Genomic DNA, 20,347 nt, shown 5'->3' with positions numbered 1-20,347 from the left:
ATTATCATAAAAACTAACATACATCCATCTTAACTCCACATCTACCACTCTTAGGGGGATGAAATCTATTTATCCCTCTGAGCACTTGGTAGACCCAGAATTAAGATGGATCTAAGATGATAGAATTTCCCCTTTAAATAGTCTATGCTCACATGAATACCATGGTATTATCATGGGTCCATACCATGGGTTATCATAAACTTGGAGCTTAAAAATTACTATTTTTAATTTATAAAAATTTATAAAAATTAATAAAATTAATAATTGATTTTTATTTTATTTTTTATTTTAACCAAGTTAAAATGTTTAACGTACATTAAATTACGACATCGATTTTTGCTCTTAATCCACCAAGATCAAATATTTTTTCACTCTATGCTAGTTTGCATATCGCGATATTTGATACCTCTCGGGGCTTAGTAGATCTAGAGTAAAGATGGATCTATGCTGGTTTAATTCCCCCATTTAAATAGGCTACATTCCAGGTGAATACCATGGGTCAATACCATGTGCCATTTTTATTTTAATGTTTTTTGCATGGTATTAATAATAATCTAGCCCATGGTATTTGGCCCATAGTATTTTGCCCATAGGTTTCACCTAAATATAATGCATTTTTTGAGTGTTCGTAAATATAAGGTGACTTATGGAGTAAATATAAAAAATTGTTTTATTTGTTTACCATACCTCTCGTTTATTTATATTTTTATTAATTTACCATACCTCTTTTACAAATATGGTATTTGGCCCATAGGATTCACTTAAATAAAACGTCTTTTTTGAGCCTTCATAAATAGAAAGAGGGTTATGGACTAAATATAAAAAGAGGTTTTATTTATTTACCATACGTCTAGTTTATTTATATTTTTATTTATTTACCATACCTTTTGAGTAAGTATAAAAAGAGCTTTTATTTATTTACCATACCTCCACTTTATTTATATTTTTATTTGTTTACACCCTTGCATGTATATAAGGTGACTTATGGAGTAAATATAAAAAATGTTTTATTTATTTACCATACCTCTCATTTATTTATATTTTTATTAGTTTACCATATATCTTTTATAAATATGGTATTTGACCCATAGGATTCACTTAAATGAAACCTACTCTTGAAAATTAGGGCAAATGGAAGGTTGTAACTCCTAATTTCAAGGGCTAAATTTACCTTTTTTACCCTCTCCCTTAAAATAAGGTGGGCTATTCGAGGTGATTTGTAAAAATGTACTATGATACAAAATATTCGTCCACTAAAAATTTAAAACCCCTTAATTTCGCCAAAGGGCGAACATTTGCCCCTAAAATTTTCCATGCTTTCGACTCTCCAGAGGAGGGGGGTGGAGGTGGGGAGAACCACTGTGGTACATGTTTTTAGTTAATAGAATTACAGTTGCAACAACTCTGTTTTGACCTGAGATTCATTTGGTTTCAGTCTCATCCTATCATACTCCTTTCTTAGTTATTAGTTTTCACAACTTATTGATTACTTGGAATTCAATGTTTTATTGCTCCAACTTCCTTCAATTTGCTATGATTATTGTGAATGTCTTACCCACCTTAGGAAACCAAATATGCCTCAGCTTCCATAAAACAATGTTGTTTGTTGTTGTTTTTCTTTGACTGACTCCATGCCTAATGGTGGCTACCCTCACACTCTTTCACCCGAAATAACAAAAAAAGAGATCAGAGTTAGTCATATGAGTTTTGAGCTTAACACAGTCATTTTATAAATATTTTGAGAGAGCCCTCTTAGACTGGAAGGACTAAATTCTAGTTAAAAGTTGGTTTGAAATAGTTACATTTGGTTGAAGGTTGATACAACCCAACTTGTCCCAGCCAAGTGATAACATTTTGGTGCGTCTGTCGAAAACTGAAAAAATATCCTCTTTCGGGATTATTTTTTAGTCTCTTATTTGTGATTCCCGAGGGTAACAGGAAATCAGAAGTTTTGAAGGTTGTGATATTGCCTTGGCAACTCCACTCTTAAAGAATACTGAAGATCAAAGTTTCTTGGTGACTCCACTACTTGCAGATCAGTAGTTTGAAGATTTTCAAGATGAGTTCTATTGTAAGTCTATTACAGTCATCAGTGAAGGTGAAATCTCTTCCATTTATCAGCTCAAGTGATGGATTCAGTTTTTATTTTGAGTTTCCAATGGATGGTCCACTTGAATAAAATTAAGGAACCCTGGTGTTGAATCTATTCTTTGACTGGTTGTACTGGAGGTTTCATATTGCTTGAATTAAGCAAATGGATTTTCAAATAATAAGAGTATGTACATAAATAAGCTTGCTGGGAAAGTATTTCCTTCATCTTTAGGTTATATTTTGCATTTGTCAGTTTTCAGTTGGTTTGCAATTTTTTTTTTCAGTTTAGTGAAGTGGGTTTGGATGTAGTCTTCAGAATGGGATTAGCCCAATGGTCTGGCACTGGTCTGATGGTCCTTTGCTGCACCACAGGGCCGCAACATCCCCATTGGAGCCGATGTTATCCATGATAACTCACTAAAATAAATTTTAGTTTTATTAGTTCAGGTTTTCCATCATTGATCTTTTCATCTATTTGCTATTTTTTCTAAAAGAGGTGTTGTGCTTTACATTTGAAAATTAAAGAAGGAAGGATAGGTCCATTCTAATCGTTTTGGAGAAACTCCCATATTATCTAAAACCCATCTCATTTCATCCTTTATCATTTCTAATCTAACCACATTCACGCATTCTAACTCTAGCCATTTCCATTCTTGTATTATATTTAAACTCTAGTCGTAACCCATATTCCAAATCCCTTTGTAAAAAATCTAGCCGCAACCCATTTTGTGTTATATACAAAACTCTAGCTGCAAACCATTATATATATATATATATATATATATATATATATATATATATATATATATATATATATATATATATATATATATATATATATATATATATATATATATACAACCCACCACCCTTTTAAAGGCTGGGACCCGCAGGCCATGTTTCATATATCACATCGGCCCTTCCCTTCCCTTCCTTTATAACACCTCCGCCTGTGTCCCTCTTCCGCTTGCGATTTCCATATTGTATATCGCAATATCGCAAGCCCGCCGTAGATTACATATCGCAAATCCAATTACCACTCCGCTGATATCCCGATTGCGATATAGCTCCATCCCCCGATTGTGATATGCGTGAAGCACGCTGTATCCGAAATAATATATACTATATTTATTACATTTCAGGTCCAGGATTATGGTTAATTCCTTCCCCCTTTGCTGTCCGATTGTGATATTACTTCTGTTGGACGATTGCGATATTACTTTTGCTAGATGATTGCGATATCACATTCCTGCCGATATCTGATTGCGATAACACTCCGCCAGTCGATTGCAATATCACAATCGACAATTGTACAATCTTAATCCCGCTCTACCAAAGTCCTTCCGATCTTTCGATTGCGATGTGCGAGACCCTCCCCGGATGCGTATTTTATGTAAGGCATCCTATAAACAATCACGTTCAGCTTATTGGAAAATCACTATTAAATCAATGTTAAGGCTCCTCCTCCTGTGTTGCGATTACGATAACCACAAGCACGGATCAACAACTCAGATCAACACTTCATTCTGCTTCCACTCCATGAGACAATGAGAGTATTTCTGGGCTTTTCTTCAAAGACATGGTTATTAAACAGAGCAGAGAAAACAAGTAGCAAGACACGGAGCACAAGAAAATGGGGCACGAGACATAGTGTGACAATAATGGCACTCACAGCACGCCTACCAACAGGATAAACGCCCAAAAACAACACAACAAGATTCAAGGGGCCAGATGTATGGATTTCCACAGATATAATGCCACACTACAATAGTTTTCTTAATTATTGTAATAGTTCATACGAACTTCCATTTTGTATTCAAACTTTGTTATAACATAAATCCCTTAGAAAGCTCAGTGTTTTATTAATCAGATAGAACATATCTTGTAGTGGTAGATTGGATCTAGCCCAAGTGGCAGATATGTAATGGGAGACTTTTCTGTATAAATATGTAGACTTCTGACTCTCCACAGGAGGGGGATGGAGGTGGGGAGAACCACTATGGTACATGTTTTTAGTTAATAGAAATACAATTGCAACAAATCTGTTTTGACCTGAGATTCATTTGGTTTCATTCTCATCCTATCATGCTCCTTTCTTAGTTATTAGTTTTCACACCTTATTCATTACTTGGAATTCAATGTTGTATTGCTCCAATTTCCTTCAGTTTTCTATGATCACTATGAATGTCTTATCCACCTTAGGAAACCAAAGATGCCTCAAATTCCATAAAACAATGTTGTTTGTTGTTGTTTTTCTTTGACTGAATCCATGCCCAATGGTGGCTACCCTCACACTCTTTCCCCTGAAAGAACAAAAAAGGAGACCAGAGTTAGTCATCTGAGTTTTGAGCTTAACACAATCATTTTATAAATATTTTGAGAGAGCTCTCTCAAACTGGGAGGACTAAATTCCAGTTAAAATTTGGTTTGAAATAGTTAGATTTGATTGAAGGTTGATACAACCCAACTTGTCCCAGCCAAGTGAAAACAAACTCCAAAAAACACCTACAAGCCTCTGTGACAAGTATGCAACTGATGACATAGGTTAAGGACTCCTGCAATAAGTTAGTGATAAATAGTCCCTAGTCTACCAACCTCATCACCAAGACCAACACCTCCAACTCCTCAAGCAACAATAACAACTTTCCTAAACACCCCCAACACCTGTAGCAACATCTCTAACTACTGTAGCAATATCTCCAACTCCTGCACCAACAACATAATGTCATCCAACTACCTCCAACACTAGTGGAAGCACCTCCAACATATGTAGAAACATATCTAATGCTTCACACACGTGTAGAAGCATATGCAACACATGTAGCATCACTCCAACCACCTGAAAAAACAAAATCATATGATAAGCCAATCATAACATGCCTTTCATCCATCTCTACTCAACCTCCAAATCACCTCCACTAAGTCATGCCACAACCAAGTTGACATCAATGCCAACCAATAGGACCACCAAGCCCAACATCCATCACACATGCATATGACAAGCAAAACCATGGCCATGTTGACATTAACTCCAACACTACAATGCCAACAAACTCCCCCTTTGGCATTGATGTCAAACACAATCCAACCTCTGAGGCTAATCTCCATACACTCTCCAAAACTAAAGCTGCAACTTTGAGCTGATCTCTATCCATCCAAATTCTCTCCCCCTTTGACATCAATTGCAAAGGGCCAAACTAACACTAAAGAATAATGCCAATAATGTCGATAAGAGTAAGACTCCCCCTGTCATACTCAACACCATACTGATGCAACCCAAAGATGTATCTCCTGCAATATAAGAATATGAAACAAGAAACTCTGCTACCAACACCTCTAGCCAATATCATGCAACCTCTCAAACTGAACATTCTCCCCTTAAGCATGTAATGAAGCTACAATCGCACTCTCTCTACTATTGAAACACATATGCCTACTGCAATAAGCCTCCTTTCCAAGTGTAAGAGACTACTATTCATGAAACATGACTCTAACTAACTTTGAGAAATGATATACCATGAAGTACAATACATACAATGCTTCATGGATAAAATACATAATTGTGACAAGTACATAGGAATGCCATATGACTCCCCTACACCTTTCATCAACCAAGACTTCTATGGACCCAAGTTTACATCATGCACCCAATGTAGTGGGGCTACATCAAAGATATACAAAATAATACATGACTTGGACTTCCATTGACCCATACATAGCTAATGACAAGACATACTAGACACCATGGGTATCTCCATGAGCAATACACCCAAAATATGACACAATGATAGTACATGGATTTTACAACTGCACACAATGGCACTCTCTTCTATACATGCCCAAAACATGAAATAACATGAGTACACAACATCAATGAGAAAATATATATGCACCAATATGTAGCAACAACAATAGAAATACTATCGTAATCATATTCTAGTGTATGGCTACTTAACACCTTGGCCATTGCCATCCCAACAATGAAGATCCTGCAACAAAATCACGATAACCACTAGCAACCACCATCATGCTCCACATGTGCATCAACAACAAAATCAACTGAAAGCAGCAACACACAAATATGTCACAGAGCAACACAATATCTAATCCATCAACATGCATCAAAATATCATGAACAACAACAACCATCCTCCTCATGTCTCATCCAACCTAAAACACATGAGCATCAACATGATGCATCTAGAAATATAATATATAAGCGTTAATATGCCAACACATCAACTAATCTCAACGAAAGCAATAATCAAAACCTAACTCAAATTAATGCTAAGCACATGCACTGCATGCTCCTAGATAGGAACATAATACCAACCATCTGTAACTCCATTAGTAAGCACATATGCTCCCCATGAATGTGTGATCCTCCATCACACCGTGACCATGTGCATAAGATAACCGTGTCGCTGCCGTACTTCCAATGATGTTAACAACAACTCAACATGCAACTGCTCCAAAAAGCATTAGTAACATATGTACATGGCTAATCCAACTAAAATCAAACTGAAGTAGAGATAGATCTGATATGAAAATACAAATCAAACCTCATTAAATCCCCCGGAACACATGCATCTCCTAAAATATGCAGATTTGTATTCAAGTACTCTTCCAGATATGGTTTCACATCCAAGAATATTCATGCAACTCATGATGCAACCATATTCTCCCCCTGAGACCATGCATGCTTAAGTTTTTGATGGGAGTTATTTGCTACTCTTTTCTCCCCCATACTTTCATTTGTTGATCCTTCTTCTTCTTGTACGATTTTCCTTGCATATCTTCCTCTTTTTGATTGAATCTCCTATAACACATGGGAAACTTGCAATCCTTGGCCTTATGGCCAACATTGTCACACTCAAAAATCATTAGTTACCAAGGAATATAGCAATAGGTTGATGTCTTCTATTGATATGATATTTATTCCTTACATATGCCCAGTAGCCAATAACCCTGTGCCCAAAATCATTGCATGAGAAACAATAACCATAAAAAAACTATTATACCTTATAGATGGAGATCTTCTTTGAATGTGTGCTTGAGATTGTATCTCATTTTGCTACTTCTTTTGGTGAGAATATTTGATCTAGTCATTATTGCAAATTGTTGCTATATGTCCACGTACTCCACAGTTGTAACATTTGCCAATTTTATTCTTCTTCTTTGACCTCCTTCTCTTATTCTTCCACTTTTTTCATGGTTGCTGATTTTTTTGATGATTCTCCTTTTGCATGCTACTATTGGCTTCTCCAACATTTTCTTATTTTCTTCTTGTTGCTTGAGCATTAGATACGATCCTTTTTAGTTCTTCTCTTGTATATTTTGCTTCAAATTTCAATTTTTGACACTCACACTCTAGCTCCTTATATTGCTTTCTCATCCCATTTTCAATTTTCCTTCCTTCTTCCAGCTGAGTCTTCAAATATGGAATTTCTTCTTTGAATGCACACTGCTTTTCATCAAACATTTGCAACAACATCTGTTGATCTTTATTTTTAGCCACGAGTCCTTGAATTTTTGCTTCTAGTGGAATTATCTTGGATTGATCATCACCTTTTCTATCACTAGAGATTTCATCTTATTCTTGTGAGGAGGATTGATTTTTCACTGCAACAAGAGTAGAATCCTTTGCATGGTTCTCCATCTTTGAAATCTACAATTTTCTTCCAAGATACAAATTTTGCAACTTGTCCAACATCTCTTTTGCAGTCTCACAATGCTTGACATATATATTATTAGATCTTGAAATTCCATGCATGGTAATCTCTTTAACTTTATCATTAATTTCATCTCTAACTCCATATTCTACTAACAAAAAAATATTTTCATCAAGAGATAGAAAATATGAATCTAACTTTTCTCTCCAAGTTGTAAATTTACTTTTATGAAGTATTGGAACTCCTTGCTGATCCATTTCAAAAAATTTGCAAAAATTATGCCAAAAAATACAAGATCCACATTCCAGCGATCAAGATGCAACCGAGAGCCCCGCTTTGATACAAATTGTTGAAAACTAGATCACTATTGAGAGTGGGGTGGGGCGTGAATCAGTAGTGAAGGCACTTATAACTTTTTCTCCAAATTATTATTCTTTAACCGTGCATGAATTGAAACACACAAATAGTGATTAGAGCATAAAAAATTAACATGAAATAATGAAAAATTAACATGGACACAAGTATTTCTGGTGGAAAACCCTCTCAAGGGAAAAATAACACCCACTCAAATATTCTATTTGTCAAGAAAATTCTTTACATAGAGATATAGATATGACTACTATCAAATGGAGACTATTTCTCATGTGTATCCATGGACTACCATCGGATGAAGGTCACCACAATCAACGATCCTCGCCCAATTACTCCTGAACTATCAATCAACTCTACAGACTCTGATCTGTTGGAAGCCACCATGACCAACGAGCCTTTCCTAGTTTCCACTGAACTATCCAACCACCATTGGATTGAGAAAACTTCTCACTTATATTGATTTTTCCAGAGTCCACCAACTCCACTCCTTTATGTTGTACTCATTACAAAATATTTCAGACTGGAAACGAGAACTTCTCAACATGAGCACTACAACAACGTATCATTAAAGCACACAAAATCTGAATCAAAACCGCAACAAAAAATTCATCACCATCTCACCAAACACATCTACCAATCCACACTTTATCGCCTCACTCATTGCACATAAAGGATGGCTGAAACATATTATGGTTATCTTCTACAACACCTGCAAACTACTTCATAAATTCTGCATTTGAAAAATCACACAGCTTGCACACAATCCCCCAAACTCACACTCACTCCACACACAAGAGAATCAACCATACCAGCATTGAGCTTCCTCCAATATATATATGAATTGAGGTGTTCAAATTAATAATTACCAAGAACCACTGAGCTCTGCAAACTCTGTTCATATGCTTGATTTGATCCAGATTCATCTCATTGACTTGATCAAGCCACTAACTCCACTTTCCTTTTGATATTTTCAACTTTGATTAGCTTTTATAGGCCCCATTAACTTTTCCGACCATATTCGGAAAAGTTTCGATTAAGAATGTCTCTATAATACCAAAATTAGCTAAGTTGCGTGAGGAATCCAGATAAATCGTGAAAAGACTTGGTTGCACGCACAACACTGCAAAAAATCTACTGGGGCTCCTCAGTTGCTCCCAAAGGCCTGCCTGCCAGTGACTGTAAAGTTTTAGTCACTCCCATGATTCACCATCCATGCGACTGGGTAGAGGATGAAGGAAAAACACAACCAAGTCAGCTCAAAGCTCTTCGAAAATTCAGGAACACCTTCATCAGCTCCAAAACACACCTTCAAGCCTCTGTGAACATTCTGCAACTCATGAAATAGGCCAAGGACTCCTGCAACAAGTCAGTGACAAATGGTCCCTAGTATGCCAACCTCATCACCAAGACCAACACCTCCAACTCTTCAAGCATCAATGACAACCTGTATAAACACCTCCAACACCTGTAACAACATCTCTAACTCCTGTAGCAACATATCCAACTCCTGCAACAACAAAATCATGTCATCCAACTATCTCCAACATTGGTAGAAGCACCTCCAACATATGTAGAAACATATCCAATGCTTCCAACACATGTAGAAGAATATGTAACATATGTAGCAACACTCCAACCACTTGCAACATCAACATCATATGACAATCCAATCATAACATGCCTTTCATACATCTCTACTGAGCCTGCAAATCCCCTCCATCGCGTCATTGCACAAACAAGTTGACATCAATGCCAACCAATAGGACCACCAAGCCAAACATCCATCACACATGCATATGAATAGCAACACCATGAGCCTGTTGACATCAATTCCAACACTACAATGCCAAAAAATTCATGACTACTAAGAGAACATGGAAGTGGAGGTAGCTACTTTCAGCCTAAAGGGCAAAGATGACATCTGATGGGATGGTATGAAAAATGTAAAAGGTATAAAAGAAGAAGAGTTGTCCTGGAAGGAATTTGAGGAATATTTCAGGAAGAAGTATCTATTTGAGAGATACTTCGACAACAAGGCTAAAGAGTTTTATGAACTCATATTGGGAAAAATGTCAGATGAAGAGTATACCACCAAATTCTTAAAGTTGTATGTCCCATACCTTAAGGAAGAAAAATCAAAGATTTAGAGGCATGTCAGTGGACTACCACTACCCTTTAAGGATAAAATTGAGTTCAACGAGTCCAAGACATTAGAGGATGCAATTAAAACTTAGGCATCGCTATGCGTAGTCTAGGCGTAGGCTTGAGAATAAATCAGACTGGAAATTCAAAAGCAATGCCAAGTTTAAAGGAAAAAGAAAAAAACAGCTAAGGGAACAAATATGACTCCTGTTAACCAAGAACATCAATAGAGGTCCAAAACTACTAGCAGAAGCCGCTTTACTCAAGATGAAGTCAAGAGTTATGAGAAGGGTCCATATAAGTGTTGGAGTTATGGAGGGAATCACTTAAGGAAGGATTTCCCACAACACAAGCACGCTGGCCCGAGACTGTACAACACATAAGAAGTAGAGATAATCAAAGACATGGCACAAAATATACCCAAAATTTATGCAGCAGTGGATAATCGTCAAGATTATCACCATGAAATGATTATAGAAATGGAAGGTATGCTCTGTGACCAAAACATTTCAGTTTTGATTGACCCTAGTTCAAATTTCAATTACACCAGTCCCACCATTGTTGAAAAATGTGCACTGAAAAAGGAAGTGCATATTGAGCCTTGGATAGTTCAACTCACCATGAGGACAAGAAGGAGAGTGGAGCACATAGTAAGGACATGCCTGATTGAGATAAATAACAGGCCGATTGTCACCAATTTCAATGTACTGCCATTCATAGCATATAGCAACTGTTGGGTAAGAACTAGTTGTATATGCATCACACCAAGGTTGATTATTTTGAGAAGACCATCGAATTCCTTGATGAACTTAGCCGGAGATCATATAATATTGTGGGGAACACTGAAAACTACTTCTGTGAGATTAATTTCAGCTATGCAAGCCAAGTAAAATTGTAGACAGGGATTTATTTTATTTTTTTGTGAAAATATCTAGCAGCATTGAATCTAACTACAACACTGGGAATGCCAACAATGATGTTTTTAGGAAATACCCTGTTTTAAAATGATTTTTAGATATCTTTCCTAAGGAGATGCTTGGGTTACCTCCTCATAGAGAGATGGATATCTCTATTGAATTAATGCCAGGAGAAGATCAAAAATCAAAGCCTCCATATAGAATGAACACTTTATAATTGATTGAGCTAAAGCTACAACCCAAGGAGATGTTGGACAAAGGCTACATAAGGCCAAGAGTGTCTCCATGGGGAGCACCAATTCTATTCGTGAAGAATATGGCACACTCAGGCTGTGCATTGACTATAAAGAACTGAACAAGGTGACCATGAAGAATAGGTATACCTTGCCAATAATTGGTGATCTTTCTGATCAGTTTTGGTGGAGCAAAAATATTCTCCAAGATTAAATTGAAATTAGGTTATCATCAAGTGTGTATTAAAGACGAGGATATCCATAAGACAAAATTTAGAACTATGCATGGGCATTGTGAGTTTGTGGTAGTGCCCTTTGGGCTTACTAATTACCCTACAAGTTTCATGTGCTTCATGAATAGTGTGTTGCACCCTTACTTGGACAAATTTGTAGTAGTTTTTGTTGATGAAATTTTGGCCAATTCAAAGACCAATGAGGAACTCAAAGAACATTTGGCCGCAATACTACAATTACTAAGAGAACATAAGCTTTATGCAAAGCTTAGTAAATGTGAATTCTTCCAATCACAAATCCATTATTTGGGACACATTGTCTCAAAAGAGGGAGTCACAATTATCTAGAGAAGGTTAAGTCCATAATGGAGTGGCAAACAATTAAGAATGTGGTTGAAATTAGGTTCTTTATGGTACTAACATGCTACTATAGGAGGTTCAATAATAACTTCTCTAAGATTGGCCACCAAATTACTACATTGCAAAAGAAGGGTAATAAGTTTGAATGGACAATTGATTATAATCCAAGCTTTAATTAACTCAAAGAATTGTTATCTAATGCACCAATGCTAAGAATAAGAGACCCTTAGAAGGATTTCGTTGAATGCACATATGCCTGCAAGGAGGGAATTGGTGGAGTATTGATGCGGGAAGGTTAGTTATTTGTTATGAATCTCAAAAGTTAAATGAACATGAGAAAAACTATGTAACTAAAGACTTGGAATTTACTACCATCATCATGCACTAAAAATGTAGAGACACCATCTCCTCGGTGTCAGCACTATGTAAATTTCCCTAGGCTGAGGAGAGAAATTCCAGAGGTAACCACAAACCACTTCTAGGTCAAAATCTAGCCCTTTTGGCCTTGGAGAGGGCTCTCTCACTTTGATTTCTTAAAATGATATGATATTAGGCTAGGTATGATGGTCAATAAGGTCTGATTTTCAAAGGTCTATTGATGAGAAAAGAGACAAATCCATTGGGCATGGAGTCATGTCAAGTCAGTTTTTTGTCCAGTGATATAATGAAAAGAGAAAAGGTTTCTCCACAGGGTCAAGGTAGGAAACCTTGGTGGTGGAATTTAGGTTAGATCGCTGTAGAGGGTGACTGTAGAAAGGTGAAAGTCAACACATAGAGCATCAAAACCGTATATGAATTCTAAAATTGGCCGATTGTGATATTACTTCCACTAGACGATTGAGATATCGCATTCCCGCCGATATCGCATATCACAGACTTGCCCACCGATTGCGATATCATAAGTCCTTCCCTCCACATATAGCCAATTGTGATAAAGCTCCTTCCTTCCGATTGCGATAACCCTTCGCCTGCCGATTGCGATATCGCACTCGGCGATTGCACAATCTTAATCCCACTCTACCAAAGTCCTTCCGACCTGCCGATTGCGATGTGCGAGACCCTCCCCAGATGCGATATTTTATGTGAAGCATCCTATGAACCATCACATTCGAATTATTGGAAAATCACTATTAAATCAGTCTTAAGGCTCCTCCTCCTGTGTTGCAATTGTGATAACCACAAGCACAAATCAATAGCTCATATCAACACTTCATTCCACTTCCACTCCACGAGACAGTGAGAGTATTTCTTGGATTTTATTCAGTGGCACGGTTATTAAACAGAGCATAGGAAACATGCAGCAATACATGGAGCATAATAAAATGGGGCACGAGACTCAGTGGGATAGTAATGGCACTCACAACATGCCTACAAGCAGGATAAATGCCCAGAAACAACACAACAAGATTCAAGGGGCCAGATTTATGAATTTCCACAGATACATTGCCACACTTCAACAATTTTCTTAATTATTGTAACAGTTCATACAAACTTCCATTTTGTATTCAAACTTTGTTATAACAGAAATCCCTTAGAAATCTTAGTGTTTTATTAATCAAATAGAACATATCTCGTAGTGTTAGATTGGATCTAGCCCAAGTGGCATATATGCAATGGGAGACCTTTCTCTATAAATATGTAGACTTTTGACTCTCCACAGGAGGGGGATGGAGGTGGGGAGAACCACTGTGGTACATGTTTTTAGTTAATAGAATTACAACTTCAGCAACTCTGTTTTTACCTGAGATTCATTTGGTTTCAGTCTCATCCTTTCATGCTCCTTTCTTAGTTATTAGTTTTCATAACTTATTGATTACTTGGAATTCAATGTTGTATTGCTCCAACTTCCTTCAATTTTCTATGATTATTGTGAATGTATTACCCACCTTAGGAAACCAAATATGTCTCAGCTTCCATAAAACTATGTTGTTGTTGTTTTTTTTCTTTGACTGACTCCATGCCCAATGGTGGCTACCCTCACACTTTCACCCGAAAAAAAAAAGAAAAAAGAAAAAAAAAAAAAGAGATCAGAGTTAGTCATATGAGTTTTGAGCTTAAGACAATTATTTTATAAATATTTTGAGAGAGCCCTCTCAGATTGGAAGGACCAAATTCCAGTTAGAAGTTGGTTTGAAATAGTTACATTTGGTTGAAGGTTGATACAACCCAACTTGTCCTAGCCAAGTGATAACATTTTGGTGAGTCTGTCGGGAGCCGAAAATATCCTCTTCCAGGATTATTTTTGAGTCTCTTATTTATGATTCCTGAGGGTAACAGGAAATCAGAAGTTTCAAAGGTTGTGATATTACCTTGGCAACTCCATTCTTAAAGGATACTTAATATCGAAGTTTCTTGGTGACTCACCACTTGCAAATCAATAGCTTGAAGATTTTCAAGATGAGTTCTACTGTAAGTCTATTAAAGTCATTAGTGAAGGTGAAATCTCTTCCATTTATCAACTCAAGTGATGGATTCAGTTTTTATTTTGAGTTGCCAATGGATGGTCCACTTGAATAAAGTCAAGGAACCATGGTGTTGAATCTACTCTTTGACTGGTTATACTGGAGGTTTCATATTGCTTGAATTAAGCAAGTGGATTTTCAGATAATAAGAGTATGTACATAAATAAGCTTGCTAGGCAAGTATTTCCTTCATCTTTAGGTTATATTTTTCATTTGTTAGTTTTCAGTTGGTTTGCAGTTTTCTTTTCAGTTTAGTGAAGTGGGTTTGGATGTAGTCTTTAGAATGGGATTAGCCCAATGGTCTGGCACTGCTTTGATGGTTCTTTGCTGCACCATAGGGGCGCAACATCCCCATTGGAGTTGATGTTATCCATGATAACTCACTAAAATAAATTTTAATTTTATTAGTTCAGGTTTCCCATCATTGATTTTTTCATGTATTTGTTGTTTTCCTAAAAGAGGTGTTGTGCTTTACATTTGAAAATTAAAGAAGGAAGGACGGGTCCATTCTAATCATTTTGGAGAAATTCCCATATTCTCTAAAACCCATCTCATTTAATCCTTTATCATTTCTACTCTAATCACATTCATGCATTCTAACTCTAGCCATTTCCATTCTTGTATTATATTTAAACTCTAGCCGTAACCCATATTCCAAATCCCTTTGTAAAAAATCTAGTTGCAACCCATTTTGTGTTATATACAAAAATCTAGCCGCAAACCATTATATATATATATATATACACACACACACACAACCAACCGCCCTTTTAAAGGCTGGGACCCACAGGCCATGTTTCATATATTGCATCGACCCTTCCCTTCCCTTCCTTTATAACACCTCTGCTTGTGTCCCTCCTCCGCTTGCGATTGCGATATTGTATATCACAATATTGCAAGCCCGCCATAGATTACATATCGCAAATCCAATTACCACTCTACCAATATCCCGATTGTGATATAGCTCCATCCCTTGATTGCGATATGCATGAAGCTCACCCAATCCAAAATAATATATACTATATTTATTACATTTCAAGTTCGAGATTACGGTTAAGTGCTTCCCCCTCTGTTGGCCGATTGCTATATTACTTCCGCTGACCGATTGCGATATTACTTCTGCTAGATGATTGCAATATTACTTCCACTAGACGATTGTGATAAAGCATTCCCGCCGATATCGTATATCATAGACCCGCCCATTGATTGTGATATCATAATTCCTTCCCTTCGCTGATAACTGATTGTGATAAAGCTCCTTCCTGCCGATTGCGATAACCCTCCGCTTGCTGTTGGGAGTGGGATCCCCCAAGGGTAGTTTTGCGGCTAAAATCTTGTGTTTGAGTTAAATTTTGTAATAAAATGGTAAAGTATCTGCATTTTGTGGTTGCGGAGTGCGAAGGTGTTATGTGTCAAAATGGGTAGTCCGTGCTTAGTTTTGTAAAGTATATTTGGCTGTAAGAGACCTACCCATGGTCCACTGACCATGGGATTGTATAAAAAGAGCTAAGCTCTAAGTAGTTAAAATAATGAAGAGAATGATCGATTATGTAAGAGAGTCGTAGCTCTGAAGTAGGAAGTCTAAGTCTTGGGTTGTAGCGTAGGTAGAGGCTCTGCAATTGAGTGTGCAAAGGCCTAGGGTAGAAGTCCACAACTGAGTGTGCGGACCCCTGCAGCTGTGTGCGCAAGGTGGACAGAGTTGTAAACACTTGGAAGATATTAATAAAGAAAGATATTCTGCAATTCCTGTGTCTTTGTTCTGTTATTTCATCTTGATATGTTATGTATGAATTTCCTTTATTATGTTTATATGATGCGCGAATGAATACAAATGCATTGGGTAACTGAACGCGATCAAGGATATCTGTTTACGTGGTGATAAATTTAATTATTTGATAAGATAACCAAAACGCTTAGACTAATTAGGGAATTTGCACGACACGCTGCCATAGCAGCGTGAAAGTACCTGAGCAACAGGTTAGGGCTGTGCGAAGGTCGATCATACCCTTTCGTGGAGGTATTGAAGGACGAAATAAAGGGCTCGACTTGCAGGCCCTAGAGTGAAGCAACCTGCGTGAAGGTAGGGATAGAGGAAATCAATCGAAATCACAACCATCTCAGGGTGCGGAAACTTGGTTCGAGCATCCCCCCATACTACTTCAGGTGAGACTTCGGTCAACGCTCCACGGGATGATGCCGAAAGGGCTAGTAGTGTAGGGATTTGTTTGGCTAATTAACACAGAACCTGGGTCAGGCCTCGTTAAGCCAACAAATGGTTCCATTTCCAGGACCAGAATCTGCATAAGAGATGTGTGATTTCGTATCACTAGAATCCAACTAAGAAGGAGATCAAAGACTAGTTGGATAGGAAAATCCACGAATTTGCGCCGTAGGAGAACATAAACCTGCGACTGACAAAGGAAAAATGGTTGGACAGATACCTGTATACAGAGATTCATGAGGTCTTTTTCTGCTCCTTCCCTATTGAGCTATACAAGTGGATCATGAAGCTAGCAGATAGCCAAGGACGCTGGAAACTTGACGATCCTATTGTGTGGACCTCGAAGCTAGTGTGAAGGTTGGAAGCATCGGAGTATAAGATCGCCCGCGCTATCGACCATTGGCTCGATTGCATCATAGGAGGATTTGTGACTGAATTCGCGGTCGACACCTCAGTCAGCTACAGCGAGGTGGAGCAACGCTTTTTCAAAGGATTGCGAGGTAAGTACGTAAAATATTTGAATACCTGGATTAAAATGTTATTGTGCAAAAAACAGGTTATGCAGCTAACTTGATGTTCGGGACTACGCGAAGCGGAAAATCTTATAGGAATGAAGGAAAGAAGGGTCTGGAGTATAGTCCATTAATTTCACCTTCGCGAGGTGACAAGGAAGAGACATCGAAGGTTTATCTGCGAAGTGCTATTCAATTAATAAGACAAGGATTCCCATGGATATCACCTCCACCCACACCACCTCCAACCTCACCACCATCGCCTCCAACTTCACCCGTACCACCTCCACCTCCACCACAGTTTAGTATGGCAAACATGGTGAAGCTGCTTTTGTTCAAAGGCTTGGGAAATGAGGACCCGGACCAATTCTGGTTCATTGTAAGGGCTGTATGGGAAGCTCAAGGTGTTACAGATGATCATATAAAGAAGGCGACACTGGTTAGTGCTCTGCAAGATCGCGCGCTAACCTGGTATATCAAGTACTGTAATGATAACTCGAATGCTGGAGTGGCAGACATCCAGACAACACTGAATAAATAATTCAGTAGGCCTAAATCTGAGGCGTAGTCGATTGTGGGATTCAAATAAATCGTGATACAACCAGGCGAGATGCCTTGGGAACTAGATTAGAGGTTGAAATGTACAATTCGCGAAGCCAACATGAACCTAACAGATGAACAACATCGCGAGTGGTTTGTTTCTTACCTCCTGCCACACTTAAGGGCTGCCCTGTCACAGCAGAAGATAACCACTTAGGCGGAGGCCTTGGAAATTGCCATGAGATTACATGAAACTCCTATGTAAGATCCAAACCTGGGGGTTCAGCAGATCTATGCGTAGCTGAAGAATCTATGCCTTGAGATGCAAAGTCTAAAGCAGGACAGAACGGTTCGACTTGAAGTGCGTGAGGAGGTATGGTGCTTGAAATGTAAGAGTCAGGGGCATGACAAGGACCATTGCCCAGTCTTTGCGAACTATATTGCAGGAGGGGGACTAATGCGTTTAAGGCCAGAAGCTCAAGCAGGACCTAGCGCAGGGCCTGCATTATGGTGTGCTATTTTTCAGGTAGTAGGAAAACATGCCACGAATAACTGTCATTTGCTACAAAAATTTTTACAGACACTGCAACAACTGTTCTGCAACTTTTGTAGGTCGGTAGGGCATGATGAGCGTACTTGCAGGAGCTATGAATTGATGATGGATAGAACTCTCGCCTATAGGGTTCAGGCCGAAACGCGGCCCCCTGACCAGAGCGTAGGGATGGCGCGGACAGGATTTCAGGGACGTGGGCGAGGCCGAGGTGGAGGAGGACCTGGCAGAGGTCGAGGATAGTTGATCTGCTACAATTACGGAGGACCGTGACACTATGCTCATGATTGCACTAATCCAACGCGTCCATCGTGCAAGTATTGCACATAGTTTGATCATGAAATGGAAGACCATCCTACGCTTATAGCTAGGATATGTGATAAAGGGGTGCTACTACCTCTGCCGAATCCGAACCTGCAGATGATGAGGTCTGAGCCGCGCGAAGAGGATCCAAAATTCAATATAGTGCTCAGAAGTGGAATCACGACTGGAGATGACAAGGGGAAACAACCAAAAGATAGTACATGGGTTTACAAAGCTCCGGCGAAGGAGGTTGAGTTTGATTTGGAGCGCGCATGTGAAACCTTCATGGAAGCTAAGAAGAGCTTCACTGAGGCCTCCACCTCAGGAAGCAAGGATAAGCCTGAGCAGGAGATGGACCCCTCTATGCTCACAACTTTCCTGGAGACCTGTATGAAGTTACTGTGCAATAGTAAGGCTATGAAAGGGTTACAAGAGCTCATCAATAGATGCGCTGGAACCGCTCATAGTACAAAAGATTGGCAATCATAAAACAAAGGACGGGATGGGAGATGAGACTGACTGCGCAGATAGGAAAGTATGAGATGGATCAGGTTATTTTGGACCTGGGGTCAGACGCAAACGTCCTACCAAAGAAAACTTGGGAATGAATGGGGAGACCCGCACTGCAATGGTCTCTGATTCAGCTAAGGATGGCCAATCAACAGAAGATCATCCCCATGGGGCGGCTGCAGGGGGTGACTGTGGATATTGAGGGAGCGAGCGCATTGGCTGATTTTGAAGTAATAGAGATAGTGGATGACAACAATCCCTATCCTGCGCTCCTAGGAATTGACTGGGCCACTGATATGAACGGGGTAATCAATCTAAAGAAGTGGAAGATGATCTTTGAGAAGAAATCACTACGCGTAATAGTACCTCTAGATCCTATTGAGGGATCGTGCTATATGGAAACAGTTTGCGATTATGAGAGCGATGACGGTTTGGACTGTATCTATAAGATAATAGCGTGAGAAAAAGATTGGGTGAATCTCACCATGGATGGACGAATTACATGGGACCGCGAGAATTCTTGCACCTCAAACTCCGATGAAGAGTTAGAGCGCTGGCAGAATCGGTTACATGAAGTGAAAACACTGAAATGAAACATGATGACTCGATCGCTGCGTTGTGTGTCCTTAGAGGTAAGAAATATACCTACTTATGATGGCCTGAATGAGGTAGATATCTTTTTGGATGCATTTGAAAGAGAGGTACCAGAAAAATAGTGTTTCCAGGCGTTGGACTGGGCACTGCATGCTACGCCCACAATATGATGGGGTATGTATAAGGGAAGCTTTTATGGTTGGTGCGAATGTAGGAGGATGATGAGAACATGATTCAGGAAGCCTAAGATGCGAATGAAAGACAAGTATGATGGGCAGGATGATCCATGCATGCATTTATCAAATGGACCCAGGCTTATGGAGAAAAACCCCAATCTGAATGGGTGCACTTGTTCTGTCATACCCTGGATGTTGTCCCAATGAATTAATATGTAGAAACCAAGCTCCACCATGGGATAGGTGAATGGGATATCCTATGTGAAGGATTCATGATGACATTCAGTTTTGAGGAAGGGTTTGACAGTATTGATGAAGCGCTACAAGAGGTGAAAGCAACAATCTTTAGGATACCGCAGGATCCTTTAGACTTGATTTAGCTTGAATGGGCTACTTCGCTGACTCACACGCTAGAATGTTGTCATGTAACTGTTGAAGAAGAGGATGAGGATTCGCGGA

The sequence above is a fragment of the Pinus tabuliformis genome, chromosome 3_1 (assembly GCF_031772625.1).
Source record: "Pinus tabuliformis cultivar Carrire ecotype Pingquan chromosome 3_1, CPIR1, whole genome shotgun sequence".
Taxonomy (NCBI): domain Eukaryota; kingdom Viridiplantae; phylum Streptophyta; class Pinopsida; order Pinales; family Pinaceae; genus Pinus; species Pinus tabuliformis.
Note: the sequence above shows the minus strand (reverse complement) of the source record.